Genomic DNA, 21,290 nt, shown 5'->3' with positions numbered 1-21,290 from the left:
GAATCTTATTTACCCTCCACTATAGGTCGCATTTGTCAAATTCTTTGCCCTATATCTCCTTATAGACAAACAAAGTATAAGAATTGCTATGCTATTGGAGCTGTATCACAGCCGATTCGGACCACACTTGGTTTGGACGTTGGACACCATAATAGAAGTTATTGTGCAAAATTTGAGCCAAATCGGATAAGTATTGCTCCCTATACGAGCTCAAGAATGTAGTGGCCGGCTTCATTGAAATTTCCACCTCTCCCAAAGTTTAAGGAAAACCCGATACAATTTTCATTCATTGAAAATTCTTTTCAAAAATTCGCCTTTATTTTTCAAAATTTTATGATTACACTGATTTAGGTATTTCCACTTGGAATGGCATTAGCTGCCTCTTCCTTAAATTTGAAAATTTCAATTCATTTTAAAGTTCACACTCTTTGACTAAGTCTTGACGTGGTTTTGTTTTGATCACACTTCATATTTCCAGTATAGCGGGTCACTTGCTTGCCTATCCACTTGAATTTCACAAATTACCTTAGCCGCTCTTTCATAATAATACATGACAGGTCTACATGGCGAAGTACTGTATAAAACAAATTTCGGATTTGGTTGTTAAAATGACTAAGTCGATTTTTTTTCTCGCTCAAAAATGTCAATTGAAACATCATAAATTTGGAGACAAAATTCAATTTTTTTATTCTAGAATATCATCCGAAGTTTATTTTATAGCCCCTTCACTCTCAAGATCAACTTTGTCAGTTTTTTTATCTTTGGAAAGTCTTTGATGTGTAGGGGACAGATGTTGGTAACGCCAATGGTCTTGTAGTTTTGACGTTTTCTATTGTTCACCTATTTTTCTTTTTGCAAATCGAGGTTTTCAGACTCGCAGCCAAATTAATATTCTTCCTTGTTCTGCCAACCTTTGAGACGAATAGTTGGAAAGTTTTCTGCGAATTTATATCCAAAAGTGTATAGCCCATCGTAGTCAGAAGTGAACTTTTTTTTTAAGTGCCAATTCAATTTATTACGGTGGTTTGGAATAAATTGGTTATATTTCCATGGTTTGTGTGAGATAACGCAAGTGCGGGAAAATTGCTGAATAAAATCAAAACCTCGCCCATAGGAGTCGAGTGGCTTTCACGTGTTCGGAGGCCTGTGCACTATTAAAAAAATTTACATTTCTGGAAAAAACGACTTACAAATTACTGGAAGGACTTAACAATTTTATTGAGGTGACTGTTTAACACGAACGTGAAGTTATAGTTTGTAAACGCATTTTCTGTTTTAGGTGGAGTCTGGAGTGCTCCGCATCCCTGGGTGTATTTTTATCCTCGGAAACATTTTTTGTGTCTACCCACAGGGTAGACACGATACCTTTTCGGACATCACCTCTATTGTTTGAGTTCCTGTGTGCTTTGGTGGTCAGTCCGGACCATTCAAAAATACGTCATCTCATCTCCAACATCATAATTACGGCACACTACTGCTGCAGAGTGTTTTCTAGCAAAGGAATGGTACTAAACCTCTTGGAGCAGAAGGCAGTCCCAGACCTAATTCGGTGATCACTTTTGCCGCTCATTTAATCTTTTATAATTTGAGTATTGAGAAGACCAGACAAACAACTGTTGGAATGCAGAATAAATAATTTCCGTTTGGCCAACATTTGGTACACCATCTGCATATAATTCCACCCATTGTTTGGTATTTAAATCTTTTCTTCAATGGGCTAATTTTGCATGTTGATCTTTCGTCTAACGTGGAATTACCATCATCATTTGAAGATATTCACACCATCACCTGTTATTCCTCATTTTGGTTATAATGACTAATGGGATAACCATTTAATGTAACTACATATATTTATTAATTATTTTATTTAAGAAAAAAAGGAAAAAATCCCTGATTGTTTGCTATACACTGATTTTTGGTAAAACGTTATGAGTGTTAATGAGTTATGTACAAAATTTAAATCAACAAACAAATAAGAAAATGTTTAAATAATTTCTATCCTATTCTTTTGTGAGAACAATTTGAAAAAAAAAAGTATATATACAGTTCTATTCCCACTAAATGAAATTTTGAATAAAAATTTTTGTATAGCAAACACCATAAGCAGAGCATGTTGGTAAGTTTTTTTTTTTGAAACGTTCATCCATATATCTTGCATCGATTTAATACATCCCATTTAAGAGCATGTTGAGAGTGAGAACATGAGAGAGGCATAAAGCTCTTCTTTATGTGGAATAAGTCAGTGCTCATCACACTTGATTTGTTGTTTTTTTTTTTTGCCTTTATTAATGAATTCCGATGACATGAATGAAACACACTACTATTATGGGATCACTCTCAGCTTCTCTTCATCTCTTGTAATTCATAGTATCTACGTTTTTCTATTTTCTGTTTGTTTTACAAATTACAAGAGATATTTGGATTTGCATTGTTGTTTTTTTCACGTTATTTTTGCTTTGAAACTAACCCTTTAAGGGCCACTAAACATGTACATAAGTTTTGATATATAAAATTTGTAGAGTTCTAAATTTTCTATTAGCATTTATTTTTTTTGACAATTAGAAATTATATACTATGTCGATTTTCCATATCAATAAAAATTTTGTGAATTTGAAGCTAAATGAGAAATGAATTTCTAAGGCATTAATTTAAGACGTTTCTCGGGGAATGGCGTGAGGTATAAGATTTGAAGGTATTCACATTAGGGGTCCTACCGAATATTTTCGTGCCCGTAGGACATAGGTTGGCGAGGGTAGTGAGGCCGTATCTCTCAATAACATCAGAGAGTTGATACACCGCTTTGTGAGGCTTATGGCTAATGCCAGTAGATTTCAAATTCAAATTTTGGTTTTGTTATGTGGGGAATTTGTAAAGTTTTTGCTTTTGGTCTATTAAGTTTGTTTTGTTAAAGAGGGAGTCTATAAAAATAATTACTAGTAATGCGAACATGGCTTGGTATAGAAGGACGCGAACCCCCCAACCGACTGAAGCTAGATTTCAAAGGCTCCCGCAGTCGTTTCTTGATCCAAGTTCCAGGATGCATCTGAAGACTTCAAAATAGCATCTTCGACAATTTTTGCTCGTGAACATTACAGAATTTGGCGCCCAACGTGGGGCCAAAAAGATAACGACCTTGTCTTTTCGGCTCTTTCCGATTTTATATTTATTTGTATTAGAATTCATTTTGAGGGAAGTTTCAAATTTTTCATTGACTTAGAGTATCTTAAATTTGATAGTTTTCAGGGTACTTCAGGACCTTCAGAATCTTGGGGTTAACCTCGAGATATCTGACCGAAAGTTCCTTTGGATTCCCTTTAATTCTTTGTATTCTGGTGTCTCGAAATTTGTGTATATTTTTCTTATTTTACATAGACCTTATATTTTGATTATTTGTTGGACTTAGCTATCAGCACTTTTTCCATAACTTGGACTTCATTAATTTCGCGTTAGCATTTTAATGACTAGTACTGGAGAGATGGTTGACCACAGAGTTGCGTCCCTAGGCTGGTGTGTCCGCATTAATTTGATTCGGTGTTTATGTCCATAGACCAGATTGTATTTCCATTTTGCATTAGACCTAAAGCCTCGAAATACCTTTATCTTCTATCCTCATAGCCCCAGGAGAAACGTCGCGTTCATATTGGAAAAAACCGAACCTTGTTTACTAGATTTTGATTAGTCGTTACTCGCAGGCTATCGTGGGAATTTGGAACGGTTTTGTTTTTATTTATTTTTTTTAACGTATGAACTAAAACCCTTAGGATTCGATTTTAGATTATAGTTAATTGTTATTTGCATTCCTTCATGTCATGGCTTCAAACCAGGACACGGGGGGAACTACGGCTTTACAGCCACCCGATACTTCGAATACTCTTGTTAGTGGAGGTTCTGTTTGTAGTCTTTGTAAGGAGACTATGAACACAGGACAAGAATGTATTGTCATTAGCGAATGTACGCATCCATTCCACAAGTCTTGTATCGAAACACACTTAGCCACAGCTTCGGAGTGCCCAGTATGTCAACGCGCTTGTGAACTTAGTGAACTCAGATCGATAGTGATTGCGTCCAGGTCTCCACCAAACGCCTCGACTACTCGAGGAAGAGGTCGTGGGAGTATAACTAGACAATATTGTACTCGTAGTACAACTCGGAACTTAAATCAGTTTTCTCAGGATGCCACAAATTTTGGCTCTGATAATCCTGATCCTGAAACTGAACGGATCCGTTCAACTAATCATGACCTAAGTGGTTTCGGTAGCAATTTTTCTATCTCGCCTCCTCGTAACCCTACTCATCTTGCTCAAGGCACACAACCGGTCGACTATGATGAAATTAACCGTATGATCGAGAATACCTTGGCTCGTATTCTTCAAGGTTTGAATTTGGTTCCATCGCCAATTGGGAACCGTAAAAGTGGTCCAGGTACGGCCCATGCGAATAGTCAGCATGCGAATCATTGTTCACCTTTAGACAATCTTCGGAATTTGAATCGGAATCATTTTAGTCGTAACTTTGATGCCCCGAACAATCCAGGTAATATCCCAGTTAGGAGTAACCCTTTGAACCATGGGAGTAATAATAATCGGGATAATTCTAGTCATGGTCGGAGTCAATATAATCCCGATTTAAACCCAAATACGAATAACAATGGCCACCATTTCGGTCAGTTTAGCACTCAAGGTGCGAATTTATCCCCTAATTCGAATTTCTCTTTCAATGTTAACCTGCATGCGGACAAAATTACGTCCATTATCAGTAACTGGAACCTCAGGTTTGATGGTTCGTCATCGGGGTTGAATATTGATGAATTTTTGTATCGCGTGAAAACCCTTACGAATGAGACCTTTAACAACGATTTTTCAGTGATATGTAGAAATCTTAACACCTTGTTGACTGGTAAGGCCCGCGAATGGTATTGGCGGTACCATAAACAAGTTCCGACTATTGTTTGGGATGACTTTTGCAGGGCTATAAGGAGTCAATATATGGACATGAAATCCTCATTTGACCTTCTGGAGGAGATTCGGAACAGGAAACAGAAGCCTGGCGAATCATATGACACATTTTTTGACGCCCTGTCAATGATTTCAGATAGACTGCCTCGACCTATGGGTGAAGAGGAGTTTATTGAAATAATTGCCCGTAATTTGCGCCCCGAGATCCGACAGGACCTTCTATATGTACCAATACGCTCTCTATCACATCTTCGTAGACTTGTCCAGATGCGCGAGAACTTTATGAATGACGAGTTTGTCCGCCGTACTTTGAACCAGAGGCAACAGAACCCTAGTCTTGCCGCAAGACGACATATAGCAGAACTAGAACAGGACGTTATGGAAGAATCCAAACAGGGATTTTCTGTGGAGGCCTTGAATAAACCGGATTCTACATTTCGCTGCTGGAACTGTGAGATCACAGGCCACCATTGGCAAGACTGTTTGGAGGACAGAACGATCTTTTGCTACGGCTGTGGCACTAAGAACGTGTATAAGCCCCAGTGCGTGAAATGTGCAACTCGAAGTGCCCCTACTTCAAAAAACTTGAAACCCACAGGACCTCAGAAGGACTCAGTCTAACTGATGGCCCTGGTGTGATACAAACCCCTGCTTGTGACAAATCTGATTCATTTTTGAAACCAGATATTATTCAGCCAAATAGCTCGGAAACAATACGTATTCTGAAGAGACCAATTAATGCCGAAAATGTACTTGAATGCGACACTTCACGAATTATTTTTCCAAAATTACCTTTCCACAGACGATGGGAATTGTATATGAAAAGACGTGACGAGATATTTGACGTTTCCTCCATGAATGCTATTCGTAGACCAAAACGATCCACTCTACGACTTCGTAGATACTACAGAAATAGACGTATCTGTAAGGGAATACGAATTTCTACTGTGATTTCAAACCCCAATGACATGCGATATTATGCCAAAATAGCCTTTATGGGTTTCAGTGAGTATGGTCTTTTGGACACTGGTGCTAATATTAGCTGTATTGGTGGAGATTTAGCCCGGACAGATTTTTCTGGATATTCGGGGTATCATGAATGTAAATCCTTTGCTAAAACTGCGGACGACACGCGTCAACGAGTTTTGGGCTGGATTAACGTTAAGGTGTCTTTTAGGGACGAATCGAAAGACATTAGATTTTTCATAATTCCGACTATATCCCAACGGGTAATTTTGGGTATAGATTTCTGGAAGCTATTTAATCTTCTTCCCGGTTTTAGGAATTCTTCAGATATACTGGCTTGCAATATGGGTAACCTACTTGCACCCGACATATCGTCTCTGGATATTCCGAACGAACTTACTGAACCTGATGACAATGATAACTCGTTCTACCCACTATCCGATCACCAACGGAGACAACTAGATTGTGTAATAGCCCTTTTTCCCAATTTCGCTGTCCAGGGTTTAGGTCGGACAGACTTGATTAAGCACGTTATTGATGTCGGGGACGCCAAACCCGTGAAACAACGCTTCTACCCCGTCTCGCCTGCGGTCGAAAGGCTGATGTTTTCCGAGATTGACCGAATGCTCGAACTAGGGGTCATAGAGCCGTCAACTTCACCATGGAGCTCTCCTATGAGGCTTGTGGTGAAGCCAAATAAGGTGAGGCTTTGCTTAGACGCCCGGAAACTGAATTCAGTGACGAGAAAAGACGCTTACCCTCTCCCCAATATTGAGGGAATATTCTCAAGGCTCCCGAAGGCGAATATTATATCGAAATTGGACCTAAAGGATGCCTTCTGGCAGATTAGTCTCGAGGAAAAGTCCAAACATCTGACGGCATTCACAGTCCCGGGCAGACCACTTTATCAATTTGCGGTCATGCCATTCGGGCTGTGCAATGCCCCTCAGACTATGTGTCGTTTGATGGACGAACTAATCCCGCCAGATTTGAAGCATACCGTGTTTGGGTATTTAGATGATTTAATTATTGTTTCTGAGGATTTCAGTACCCACATCGATATTTTGATCAGGATTTCTGCCCAATTCCAAAAGGCGAACTTGACGTTAAACATTGCAAAGAGCAAGTTCTGTGTGACAAAGGTGAACTACCTCGGGTACGTGATTGGAAACGGCGGCATTTCCACCGACCCAGAAAAAGTAACCGCTATTACTAACTGGCCAGTACCCAAAAACTTAAAACAAGTTCGAGGATTTCTTGGTCTTGCTGGTTGGTATCGTCGGTTCCTCCAAAACTTTTCCATGGAGACGTTTGCAATCACAGAAGTTCTATCGACGAAGAAAAAATTTCGTTGGACGGACGACGCACAGAAGGCATTTGAACGGGTTAAGTCATTGCTCACCTCTACTCCTGTTTTGACCAATCCAGATTTTTCTAAAAAATTCTATCTACACTGTGATGCAAGTGACTTTGGCATCGGTGCAGTTTTAGTTCAACATGATGAGGAGGGGAACGAAAAACCTATAGCTTTTATGAGCAAAAAGCTAAATACCGCGCAACGTAACTACAGTGTTACTGAGCGTGAGTGTTTAGCTGCTCTAGAAGCTATAAAGAAGTTTCGTTGCTATTTAGAGCTTCAAGAGTTTGAAATAGTGACTGACCATTCAAGTCTTTTATGGCTTATGAGACAGCCCGACCTAAGTGGCAGACTGGCAAGGTGGGTATTTAAATTGCAACCTTATCGCTTTACAATTTCTCACCGAAAGGGTAAGGAACATATTGTTCCAGATGCTCTTTCCAGGATACCCACGGATGAGATTTCAGGTCTGGAGATTGTCGAGCCAGGAATTGACTTGAATTCTTCTTCTTTTGAAGATGAGGAGTACAAGGAATTGCGAGATACAGTGCTGAGAAATCAGGCTAAACATCCTGATATAAAGGTTGTTGACAAATATGTCTATTATAGGAATGGCCATTACTCCGGTGATGAGGGCCAAGAACAGAAGTGCTGGAAGTTGTGGGTACCAGTTCGAATCAGGAAAGAGACGATGTCGAAGGCGCATGATGACCCAGTAGCAGCACATGGGGGTATGGCGAAGACCATAGAGTTGTTACGAAGAACGTTTTTCTGGCCAGGTATGGTCCAGGATGTACGGAACTACATCAGGGAGTGCGAGGTTTGTAAGACCACTAAGGCCCCCAATATGGTTATGAAACCTCCTATGACTACTTTTACCGAGACTCTCAGACCCTTTCAGCGACTTTATGTCGACATTCTCGGTCCATACCCGAGAAGCAAAAGTGGTCATATAGGTCTTCTTATAGTGCTTGATCATATGTCGAAATTTCACTGGCTGTGCCCTATGCGAAAGTTTACTGCTTCATCTATACAAAGCTTCTTACAGACCCATATATTTCACGTCTACGGTGTGCCCGAGACAATAGTGAGCGACAACGGCAGCCAATTCCGCTCTAATGACCTCAATGCGTTCTTTACATCCCTCGGGATACAACACGTATATACTGCCTTATACTCACCGCAAGCCAATGCATCCGAGCGGGTCAATCGCTCACTGATTGCAGGAATTAGGGCTTATCTGAAAGACGACCACAGAAAATGGGACCAGAACCTAAGTTCTATAAGTTGTGCTCTACGGAATTCATTCCATCAGACAATTCAAACATCTCCTTACCATGTTCTTTTTGGGTTCGACATGATAACCCATGCATCATCGTACGGCTTCCTACGGCAATTGAAATTATTAGGCGAACCGACCGTAAAACTGTCCAATGATGATAATCTACAGCTTATTCGCTTCAATTTGCGTAAGCATATGAAAGATGCCTTTGAAAGAAATCAAAACAATTATAATCTACGAGCTAGAGTTCAGAATTTTAATGTGGGTCAAATCGTCTACAGCCGGAACTTTGCCCAAAGTAATTTCGATAAGGCATTTAACTCAAAACTTGCTCCCGTATTCATAAAGGCCAGAGTGAAGGAGAAATTAGGTCGACACTATTACGTCCTGGAAGATTTAGATGGGAAGCAAATGGGAACATATCACGGCAAAGATATACGGAGATAGCCGACCTGTTTCCATCTAATTTATTCTCGTATGTCTCGATGAATTATCCGGTTTGTAGTGGCCGGCTTCATTGAAATTTCCACCTCTCCCAAAGTTTAAGGAAAACCCGATACAATTTTCATTCATTGAAAATTCTTTTCAAAAATTCGCCTTTATTTTTCAAAATTTTATGATTACACTGATTTAGGTATTTCCACTTGGAATGGCATTAGCTGCCTCTTCCTTAAATTTGAAAATTTCAATTCATTTTAAAGTTCACACTCTTTGACTAAGTCTTGACGTGGTTTTGTTTTGATCACACTTCATATTTCCAGTATAGCGGGTCACTTGCTTGCCTATCCACTTGAATTTCACAAATTACCTTAGCCGCTCTTTCATAATAATACATGACAGGTCTACATGGCGAAGTACTGTATAAAACAAATTTCGGATTTGGTTGTTAAAATGACTAAGTCGATTTTTTTTCTCGCTCAAAAATGTCAATTGAAACATCATAAATTTGGAGACAAAATTCAATTTTTTTATTCTAGAATATCATCCGAAGTTTATTTTATAGCCCCTTCACTCTCAAGATCAACTTTGTCAGTTTTTTTATCTTTGGAAAGTCTTTGATGTGTAGGGGACAGATGTTGGTAACGCCAATGGTCTTGTAGTTTTGACGTTTTCTATTGTTCACCTATTTTTCTTTTTGCAAATCGAGGTTTTCAGACTCGCAGCCAAATTAATATTCTTCCTTGTTCTGCCAACCTTTGAGACGAATAGTTGGAAAGTTTTCTGCGAATTTATATCCAAAAGTGTATAGCCCATCGTAGTCAGAAGTGAACTTTTTTTTTAAGTGCCAATTCAATTTATTACGGTGGTTTGGAATAAATTGGTTATATTTCCATGGTTTGTGTGAGATAACGCAAGTGCGGGAAAATTGCTGAATAAAATCAAAACCTCGCCCATAGGAGTCGAGTGGCTTTCACGTGTTCGGAGGCCTGTGCACTATTAAAAAAATTTACATTTCTGGAAAAAACGACTTACAAATTACTGGAAGGACTTAACAATTTTATTGAGGTGACTGTTTAACACGAACGTGAAGTTATAGTTTGTAAACGCATTTTCTGTTTTAGGTGGAGTCTGGAGTGCTCCGCATCCCTGGGTGTATTTTTATCCTCGGAAACATTTTTTGTGTCTACCCACAGGGTAGACACGATACCTTTTCGGACATCACCTCTATTGTTTGAGTTCCTGTGTGCTTTGGTGGTCAGTCCGGACCATTCAAAAATACGTCATCTCATCTCCAACATCATAATTACGGCACACTACTGCTGCAGAGTGTTTTCTAGCAAAGGAATGGTACTAAACCTCTTGGAGCAGAAGGCAGTCCCAGACCTAATTCGGTGATCACTTTTGCCGCTCATTTAATCTTTTATAATTTGAGTATTGAGAAGACCAGACAAACAACTGTTGGAATGCAGAATAAATAATTTCCGTTTGGCCAACATTTGGTACACCATCTGCATATAATTCCACCCATTGTTTGGTATTTAAATCTTTTCTTCAATGGGCTAATTTTGCATGTTGATCTTTCGTCTAACGTGGAATTACCATCATCATTTGAAGATATTCACACCATCACCTGTTATTCCTCATTTTGGTTATAATGACTAATGGGATAACCATTTAATGTAACTACATATATTTATTAATTATTTTATTTAAGAAAAAAAGGAAAAAATCCCTGATTGTTTGCTATACACTGATTTTTGGTAAAACGTTATGAGTGTTAATGAGTTATGTACAAAATTTAAATCAACAAACAAATAAGAAAATGTTTAAATAATTTCTATCCTATTCTTTTGTGAGAACAATTTGAAAAAAAAAGTATATATACAGTTCTATTCCCACTAAATGAAATTTTGAATAAAAATTTTTGTATAGCAAACAATTTGTATAAATTATATTGCATGACATAAAAATCTTTGCAAGAAACCCCATTTAATTTCTCAGCTTACAGCAGCAACAAAAACAACAGCCGGTTTGTGTGGGAGGCCTTCACCATAAGCAGAGCATGTTGGTAAGTTTTTTTTTTTTGAAACGTTCATCCATATATCTTGCATCGATTTAATACATCCCATTTAAGAGCATGTTGAGAGTGAGAACATGAGAGAGGCATAAAGCTCTTCTTTATGTGGAATAAGTCAGTGCTCATCACACTTGATTTGTTGTTTTTTTTTTTTTGCCTTTATTAATGAATTCCGATGACATGAATGAAACACACTACTATTATGGGATCACTCTCAGCTTCTCTTCATCTCTTGTAATTCATAGTATCTACGTTTTTCTATTTTCTGTTTGTTTTACAAATTACAAGAGATATTTGGATTTGCATTGTTGTTTTTTTCACGTTATTTTTGCTTTGAAACTAACCCTTTAAGGGCCACTAAACATGTACATAAGTTTTGATATATAAAATTTGTAGAGTTCTAAATTTTCTATTAGCATTTATTTTTTTTGACAATTAGAAATTATATACTATGTCGATTTTCCATATCAATAAAAATTTTGTGAATTTGAAGCTAAATGAGAAATGAATTTCTAAGGCATTAATTTAAGACGTTTCTCGGGGAATGGCGTGAGGTATAAGATTTGAAGGTATTCACATTAGGGGTCCTACCGAATATTTTCGTGCCCGTAGGACATAGGTTGGCGAGGGTAGTGAGGCCGTATCTCTCAATAACATCAGAGAGTTGATACACCGCTTTGTGAGGCTTATGGCTAATGCCAGTAGATTTCAAATTCAAATTTTGGTTTTGTTATGTGGGGAATTTGTAAAGTTTTTGCTTTTGGTCTATTAAGTTTGTTTTGTTAAAGAGGGAGTCTATAAAAATAATTACTAGTAATGCGAACATGGCTTGGTATAGAAGGACGCGAACCCCCCAACCGACTGAAGCTAGATTTCAAAGGCTCCCGCAGTCGTTTCTTGATCCAAGTTCCAGGATGCATCTGAAGACTTCAAAATAGCATCTTCGACAATTTTTGCTCGTGAACATTACAAGAAGTAAAATTGGGAGATCGGTTTATATGGAAGCTATATTAGGATATGGACCGAATCAGACCATGTTAAGTGAAAATGCAAATTTTGCCCATGAACATTCCACTTAGGAACGGGGGCAAACTTCTCACATATCAATGTGTGTGCAGTCCGTTTTAAGTTTTAAGCTCAATGATAAGGGGACTCCTTTTTATAGCCGAGTCCGAACGGCGTGCCGCAGTGCGACACCTTTTTGGAGAGATGTTTTACATGGCATAGTACCTCATAAATGTTGCCAGCATTAGGAGGGGAAAACCCCCGCTGAAAATTTTTTTCTGATGGTCTCGTCAGTATTCGAACCCATGCGTTCAGCGTCATAGGGGGACATGCTAATCTCTGCGCTACGGTGGCCTCCTTGGACCATGTTAAGCACGTATATTTATGTTCATAAAAGGAGTCGTTGCACAAATTTCGGCCAAATCGGAAAAGAATTTAAGATTCGAGATTAGTCTACATGAGACCTACATCAGGTTATGAACCGATTTGAACCATACTTAGCACAGTTGTTGGAAGTCATAATGAAACACTACATCCAAGCTTTTAGACTAATAGGGCAGATGATTTGGCAGTGAAGGTCAAGGCCGTCATGCCGTCGATAAACTTGGTTAAGCCGAAGACTTTCGGGTCGACGCAGTCCGATTTAAGGGCGTAAGCGACAAAAGTGCATGTAACACTCTGGAACAGAAAAACAGTCAGTAGGACGGCGAAAATCCTATGGGATGATTCGGATCGTGAGTGGACGAGGCTATTACAGATAGGAAGTAAGAAGGAGGTGAGTTTTGGTGTCATAACTGGACACATAGGACTACGAGCTTACTTATGCAAAATCGGTGCGGCAAGTAATAGCATGTGAGGGCATGTAGGGAAGATGATGAGACGTTGCAGCATTTCCTATGTCATTGCCCAGATTTCGCGGCTAACAGACACCGGTTCTTAGGTGAGGACATAATACCAGACATGAACCAACTAAGGCGCGTGGTATGGAAAACAATTAAGGATTTTGTAAGTAGCACGGAATTCCTAACTTAACACGACACAATAAGCCGATTACTGACTTAGGTGTATGTCCATAGAGACATGGGGCGGATTAATATTTACACCCTCTTTTCAACCACATCTAACCTTTACTAATATGACATATTTGTGAAAAATTTCAAGCCCCTCACTTTATTCCTTCGAAAGTTATCGTGCTTTCGACAGACGGGCGGACATGATAAAAACGATCAAAATATATAAACTTTGTTGGGTCTCAGATCAATATTTCGATGTGTTAAAAACGGAATGACGAATTTAGTATACCCCTCTACAACTCCGGTAGACTCTTCTAGTGGACTGTAGCAGGATTAAAATTAATCTCCCGGAAGTGTAATAAGACCCAAACAAGTAAAAGGGCGCTAAGTTCAACCGGGCCGTATCTTGGGAACCCACCACCACGGATTCTGCTAAAAATGTATGCAAAATAAATTTGGTTGAAGGGCATATTTATTATTCTACATACCACACTTCTGTCAAACCAGTAAAAATTAAAGCTTCTGGGAATCGGGAGATCGATTGATATGGGAGCTATATTAGGTTTTAAACCGATTTATACTGTACTTTACACAGTTGTTGGAAGTCATAACGGAACACCACATGCAAAATTTCAGCCAAATCGGACAAAAATTGCGGTTTGTATTTCGCCAAAATTTGATAATAAGTGTGGCTTTTGTGGGCCCAATACCTTAAATCGAGAGATCGGTATATATGGCAGCTACATCCGAATCTGTACCGGTTTGTTCCATATTGTAGAAAGATGTCGAGGAACCTAACACATCTCACTGTTCCAAATTTCGGCAAAATTTGATAATAAGTGTGGCTTTTATGGGCCCAAGACCTTAAATAGAGAGATCGGTTTATATGGCAGCTATATCCATATTTGGACCGATCTGAGCCAAAATGAAGAAGGATGTCGAAGGGCCTAACTAACACAGCTCACTGTCCAAATTATTGGTAAAATGGGACAATAAATGCGCCTTTTATGGGCCAAAAACCCTGAAACGAGAGATCGGTCTATATGGCAGCTACATCCAAATGTAAACCGATCTCGGCCAAATCGCAGAAAAAAGTTGGTTGGCCTAACGCAACTCACTGTCCCAAATTTCATAAAAATTGGATAATAAATGTGGCTTTTATGGAACTAAGATCCTAAATCGGCGGCTCGATCTATATGGGGCTGTATCAAGATATAGTCCGATATAGCCCATTTTCGATATTAACCTCCCTGTGGATAAAGAAATACTCTGTGCAAAATCAAAGCTCAATATCCCTATTTTTAAAGACCATAGCGAGATTTCAAAAGGCAGACGGACGGAGATGGCTAGATTGTCTTACATTTATACGGCTATATCGGTCTATATCTTGATACAGCCCCCATATAGATCGATCTGCTGATTTAGGGTCTTAGGCCTCGCTGAAACTTGGGACATTGAGTTGTGTTAGGCCTCTCGACGTCCTTGTTCAATACGACCTAGATGGGCCCGGATTTAGATATAGCTGCCATATAGACCGATTTTTCGATTTAAGTTCTTGTGTCCATAAAAGGCGCATTGTTGTCCGATGTGCTGGAATTTTGGGCAGTAAGTAATTTATGGCCTCTCGACATGCTTATTTAACTTGGCCACTATCAGTTTAGATTTGGATATAGCGGTCATATAGACCAATTTCTCAATTTAAGGCCTTAGGCCCTTTATTTTCCGAGTCTTTTAGTCTGCTCGACATTGCGGTTCAATTTGGCCCAAATCAGTTCGGATTCGAATAAATCTGCCATATATACCGATATCCCCATATAAGGTTTAAGACCCATAAAAGATGCATTTCTCAACTGATTTTGCTGTAACTCGCACAATGAGTTGCTCTAGGCCCCTCGACATTTGTACCGAGCATGGTCAAGTTCGGGCTATATTTGGATATAGCTGCCATATATACAGATCTTCCGATTTATGTTCTTGGGACAATAAAACCACATTTATTTTCCGATTTCGCTGAAATTTGACATAGTGAGCTGTGTTAGACTTCTAGAAATTCGTGTTTAATATAGCCCAGATCCAATATCCGAGGTGGTGGTTATCCAAAGTTAGGCCCCGTCGAACTTAATACCTTTTTACCTGTTAAGTAACCGGTTGTACCTGCATCTATTCTTATATTGAAACCAACAGCAAAAGCATAGTGCCCTTACATTCAGAAAACACACATTCGTTTACATATAAATATTAGACAAAAATGCCCATCTAAGGATGTAAGCAAATCTGTATGGATGCATGTCGGCATACGTCTTCGAATGCTATTCGTAGACGTACGTGAGTATGTGTATTGATGCGTGTTGTAAATCCTTAAAAACGACGGAATGCAGGTCTAGTCCTCAGACACACTCATACATCGACGAGTATGTACAATCACTTTGCAATGTGTTAAATGTATTTGTTTATGAGTGAGGAGCTGCATATTCGCCATACGACTTACTAATACCAATAAACCAGGAAATGTGTGTCTCTAGTACAACCAACAAACACAGCATTCACTGATAGTGTGTTTGTGTAAAGTGTTTGTAATGCATTCACTTTTAGACACTTTTGTGTTCTAAAAACATAAAAAAATCTCCCCATCACACACACACTCGCACATGCACTGAAAGCAAATCTAAAGAGAGAGAGAGAGAGAGTTTGAAGCTTTTAATATGGTTTTTCCCATAGACTGTTGAGAGTGGAGTGCATGGAGTGCGCCTGGTTGTGAATTGTGTGATGCTATGTTGAAAATATGAAGTGATGCTTATCGATAGTGAAATATGATATTGGATATGATGTTGCAAACAATACTTGAACTGAGCCAAAAGATCAATATTCACAGATAGCAGCCATAATTTGTTATGACAACAAAAAATTCCATTTCAATAAATTACAAAATGCTTGTATGCATTGTCAGACATAGTAACTCGCACACGCACATTAAACCCCGCGCAAGTGCATCAGTATGTGTGTGTGTGTGTGTGTCTGATGTAAGGACTAGGTATCAATATCTATCTATCTGCCAGAAATAGCAGTGCAAAATTTAATTTTGAATTGTTTACTGCACTACGAGCATGGCACATATATATACGAGGGCATTTGTATATGTGTATATGTGTGTGTGTGTGTTTGGATTTGTTTGTATGTTTGCATATTAATTACCAACCTTTAAATAAAGATATTTGTTACGCCTGAACACTTTCATGGGCTTGTGTACAAGACAAAATCGTTAAATCCTTGTTTTTAAACCAAAAACAAGTAAGAGCATGCATGTGCTCTGCCGAGCCGAATCTTATATACCCTCCACCATGGATCGCATTTGTCGAGTTCTTTTCCCGGCATCTCTTCTTAGGCAAAAAGAGGATAAAAGAAAAGATTTGTTTTGCTATTAGAGCGATATCAAGATATGGTCCGGTTCGGACCACAATTAAATTATATGTTGAAGACCTGTATAAATTGTCAGCCAATTCGAATAAGAATTGCGCCCATTGGGGGCTCAAGAAGTAAAATAGAGAGATCGATTTATATGGGAGCTGTATCAGGCTATAGACCGATTCAGTCCATAATAAATACGAATATTGATGGTCATGAGAGGATCCGTCTTACAAATAATATATAATAATTGAAAATCCCAGATCGGTTTATATGGCTGCTATATCAGGTTATGAACCGATTTGAACCTTATTTGGCAGAGTTGTTGAAAGTCATAATAAAATACGTCAAGCAAAATTTCAGCCAAATCGGATAGGAATTGCGCCCTCTAGAATCTCAAGAAGTCAAGTCCCCAGATCGGTTAATATGACAACTATATCAGCTGATGGACCGATTTGAACCATACTAACCACAGTTGTTAGATAACATAACAAAATACTTCGTGCAAAATTTCATTCAAATCGGATAGAAGCTCAAGAAGTTAAGATGCAAAATCGGTTTATATGGCAACTATATCAGGTTATTGGCGGATTTGAACCATACTTGACACAGTTGTTAAAAGTCATAGCAAAACACGTCGTGCAAAATTTCATTCCAATCGGGTAAGAATTGCGCCCTCTAGAGGCTCAAGAAGTCAAGACCCAGAATCGGTTTATATGGCAGCTATATCAGGTTATGGACCGATTTCAACCATACTTAGCACAGTTTTTGCATATCGTAACAATAAACGTTGGGCGAAATTTCAATCCAATCGGATAAGAATTGTGCCCTATAGAGGCTCAAGAAGTCAAGACTCATGATCGGTTTATATAGCAGCTATATCAGATTATTGACGGATTTGAACCATACTCAAAACAGTTGTTGGAAGTCATAGCAAAACACGTCGTGCAATATTTCATTTCAATCGAATAAGAATTGCGCCCTCTAGAGGCTCAAGAAGTCAAGACCCAAGATCGGTTTATATGGCAGCTATATCAGGTTATGGACCGATTTGAACCATGCTTAGCGCAGCTATTGGATATGATAACAAAACACGTCGTGCAAAATTTAATTCCAATCGGATAAGAATTGCGCCCTGCAAAGGCTCAAATAGTCAAGACCCAAGATCGGTTTATACTGCAACTATATCAAAACATGGACCGATATGGCCCATTTACAATCCCAAGCGACCTACACTAATAAGAAGTGTGTGTGCAAAATTTCAAGCGTCTAGCTTTGCTCTTTCGAAATGTAGAGTGCTTTCGACAGATAGACGGACGGACAGAAACACTGAAGGACAGACGGACTGACAGGCGGACGGACAGACAGACGGACAGACAGACGGACAGACAGACGGACAGACAGACGGACAGACAGACGGACAGACAGACGGACAGACAGACAGACAGACGGACAGACAGACGGACAGACAGACAGACGGACAGACAGATGGACAGACAGACGGACAGACAGACGGACAGACAGACGGACAGACAGACGGACAGACAGACGGACAGACAGACAGACGGACAGACAGACGGACAGACAGACAGACGGACAGACAGACGGACAGACAGACGGACAGACAGACGGACAGACAGACGGACAGACAGACGGACAGACAGACGGAAAGACAGACGGACAAACAGACGGACAGATAGACGGACAGACAGACGGACAGACAGACGGACGGACGGACAGACAGCAAACGGACGAGCGGACGGACATGGCAAGATCGACATAAAATGTCACGACGATCAAGTGTATATATACTTTATTGGATCTCAGACGAATATTTCGAGTAGTTACAAAGAGAATGACAAAATTAGTATACCCCTACCCTATGGTGGAGGGTATAAAAAACTGAGTACAATGTTTTCATGTATATGCAAGCATACGGTGCTGCAAATTTCACTTTTATACCAACCACAATGGGTAAGGGGATATATTCATTTTGTCATTCCGTTTGCAACATATCGAATTATTCATTTGCAACCCTATAAAGTATATATATTCTTGATCGTGTTAAATTCTAAGACGATCGAGCCATGTCCGTCCGTCTGTCTGTTGAAATCACGCTACAGTCTTAAACAAGTAAACAAGCGTTAAGTTCGGCCGGGCCGAACTTTGGATACCCACCACCTCGAATATATACGTAAACCACCTTTCATCAAAATCCCAAATGTCCCATAGCAGTTATATCGAAATATGTTCCGATTTGGACCAAATAATAATGAGTACAAGTAATTGTTCTAGTGTGTATAACAAAATATTGGTCTTTAATGGTTATATCTAAAAATAAACTGATCTGAACCATATACGACACGGATGCCGAAAAGCCTGACACAACTCACTGTCTCAAATTTCGGCGAAATCGGACAATAAATGCGCCTTTTATGGCGGCAAAACTTTAAATCGAGAGATCGGTCTATATGGCAGCTTAATCGAAATCTGAACCGTTTAGGGCCAAATTGAAAGAAGATGTTGATGGGCCTAAGACAACTCACCGTCCTAAATTTTAGCAAAATCTGATAATAAATTTGGCTTTTATGGGCCTAAGACCCTAAATCGGAGAATCGGTCTATATGGCAGCTCTATTCAAATCTGAACCGATCTGAGCCAAATTGACAAGGGATGTCTAAGGGCCTAACACAACTCACTGTCCCAAATTTCAGCAATATCGGATAATGAATGTGGCTTTTATAGGCCTAAGACCCCAAATCGTAGGATTGGTCTATATGGCAGCTATATCCAAATCTGGACCGATCTGGCCAAATTGACGAAGAATGTCGCAGGGCCTAACGCAACTGACTGTCCCAAATTTCAGCAAAATCGGATAATAAATGTGGCTTTTATAGGCCTAAGACCCTAAATCGGAGGTTTGGTCTATATGGCAGCTATATCCAAATCTGGACTGATCTGGGCCAAATTGACGAAGGATGTCGGAGGGCCTAACAAAACTCGCCGTCCCAAATTTCAGCAAGATCAGACAATAAATGTGGGTTTTATGGGCCTAAGACCCTACTTCGGCGGATCGGTCTATATGGGGGCTATATCAAGATTTAGTCCGATATAGCCCATCTTCGAACTTAACCTGCTTATGGACAAAAAAAGAATCTGTGCAAAGTTTCAGCTCAATATCTCTATTTTTAAAGACTGTAGTGTGATTTCAATAGACAGACGGGCAGACGGACGGACATGTCTAGATCGCCTTAGATTTTTACACTGATCAAGAATATATGTACTTTATAGGGTCGGAAATGGATATTTCGATGCGTTAAAAACGGAATGACAAAATGAATATACCACCATATTTTGGGACATTATATAGAGCGGTTGACATTTTTGTTTAATTTGGCTCAAATCGGTCCGGAAGTGGATATAGCTGCCATATAGATTGATTTAAGATCTTGGTCCTCTAATAGGCGCATTTATTGTCAAGTTTCGCCGCAAATTGGTATGGCAGGTTGTATTACACTCCTTGACATCTCTGTTCAGTACGGCCTAGATCGGTCCAGATTTGGATATAGCTGCCATATATACCAATCTTCCGATTTAAGGTTTAAGGCCTATAAAAATGTGAATTTATCAACCGATTTAGTTGGAACTATGAGAAGCGTTAGGTCCTTCGACATTCGTACCGAGTCTGGTTATGATCGGTCTATACTTCAATATAACTGCCATATAGGTCGGTTTCTCAGTTTAACGTCTTGAGCCCACAATAAGCGCATTTATTGTCCCATATCGCTAAAATTTGGGATAGCGAGTTGTTTTAGGCTCCTCAACATTTATGTTAAACTAGCTGACTAGCTATGGAACAAAATTTTCCTTGGAATATTTATTTTCGACAATTAAAGAACTTTTAGTGAAATATCATGCTACGAAAATAGTATATCGCTTGACTAACAGTCTGAATCCCAAATCTTTGTTGGTCTACGAATTTAAGTTTGGATGTAAGGTGTACTCCATTCTTAAAATACTTTATTTTAGCCCGATATTCTCTTGATATCTGATTTACGGGTGTTTTCGGGGGTGAGGTGGTCCCCCAGATACTTGGCCCTGAAAAAATATCACCATCGTGCTCCTCACGCAAATATGAGGGGAGTTTACAGGATGAGGCGTCCTCCAAACACATGACCCCAAAATTGGTTATCAAATTCGTTTTCTATTCTAATCCCATATACCTTTCATTTGAGCCTCATATTGCAATGATCAGCAAATACTTCCTATTTGGCGGTGTTATGGGGGTGGGGTGGCCCGATAAACACTTTTCCCGGACATTGATATCATATTCGCGCTTAACTTCCAAATACCTTTCATTTGAGCCCCATATTGCTATGGCCTTAAATTTGTCGTCTTTGGGGGATGTTCTCGGGGATGGGCGGCACCCAAACACTTGGTCCCACATCTGAATATCAGATTCATATTCTACACTCAAATACCTTTTATTTAAGCCCAATATTGGTATGGTCAGTAAATAAGTCCTGGTTGGGGTTGTTTTGGCGAAGGGGTGGACGCCCATAAACTTTGTCTCAAATTTGGATATCAGATTCGTCTCTTACTCGCAAATACCTTTCATTTGAGTCCCATATTGCCATGGTCGGTAAATATGCCCAATTTGGGGGTGTTTTGGGGGTTGTGGTGGTCCCCCAAACACTTGGTCCTACAATTGAGTATCAGATACGTTTTCTATTTTAAAATACCTTTCATTTGAGTCCCATATTGTCATGATTGGTGTTTATATATTTGGTAG

The sequence above is a fragment of the Stomoxys calcitrans genome, chromosome 2 (genome assembly GCF_963082655.1).
Source record: "Stomoxys calcitrans chromosome 2, idStoCalc2.1, whole genome shotgun sequence".
Lineage (NCBI taxonomy): Eukaryota > Metazoa > Arthropoda > Insecta > Diptera > Muscidae > Stomoxys > Stomoxys calcitrans.
This window is presented reverse-complemented; position numbering follows the sequence as displayed.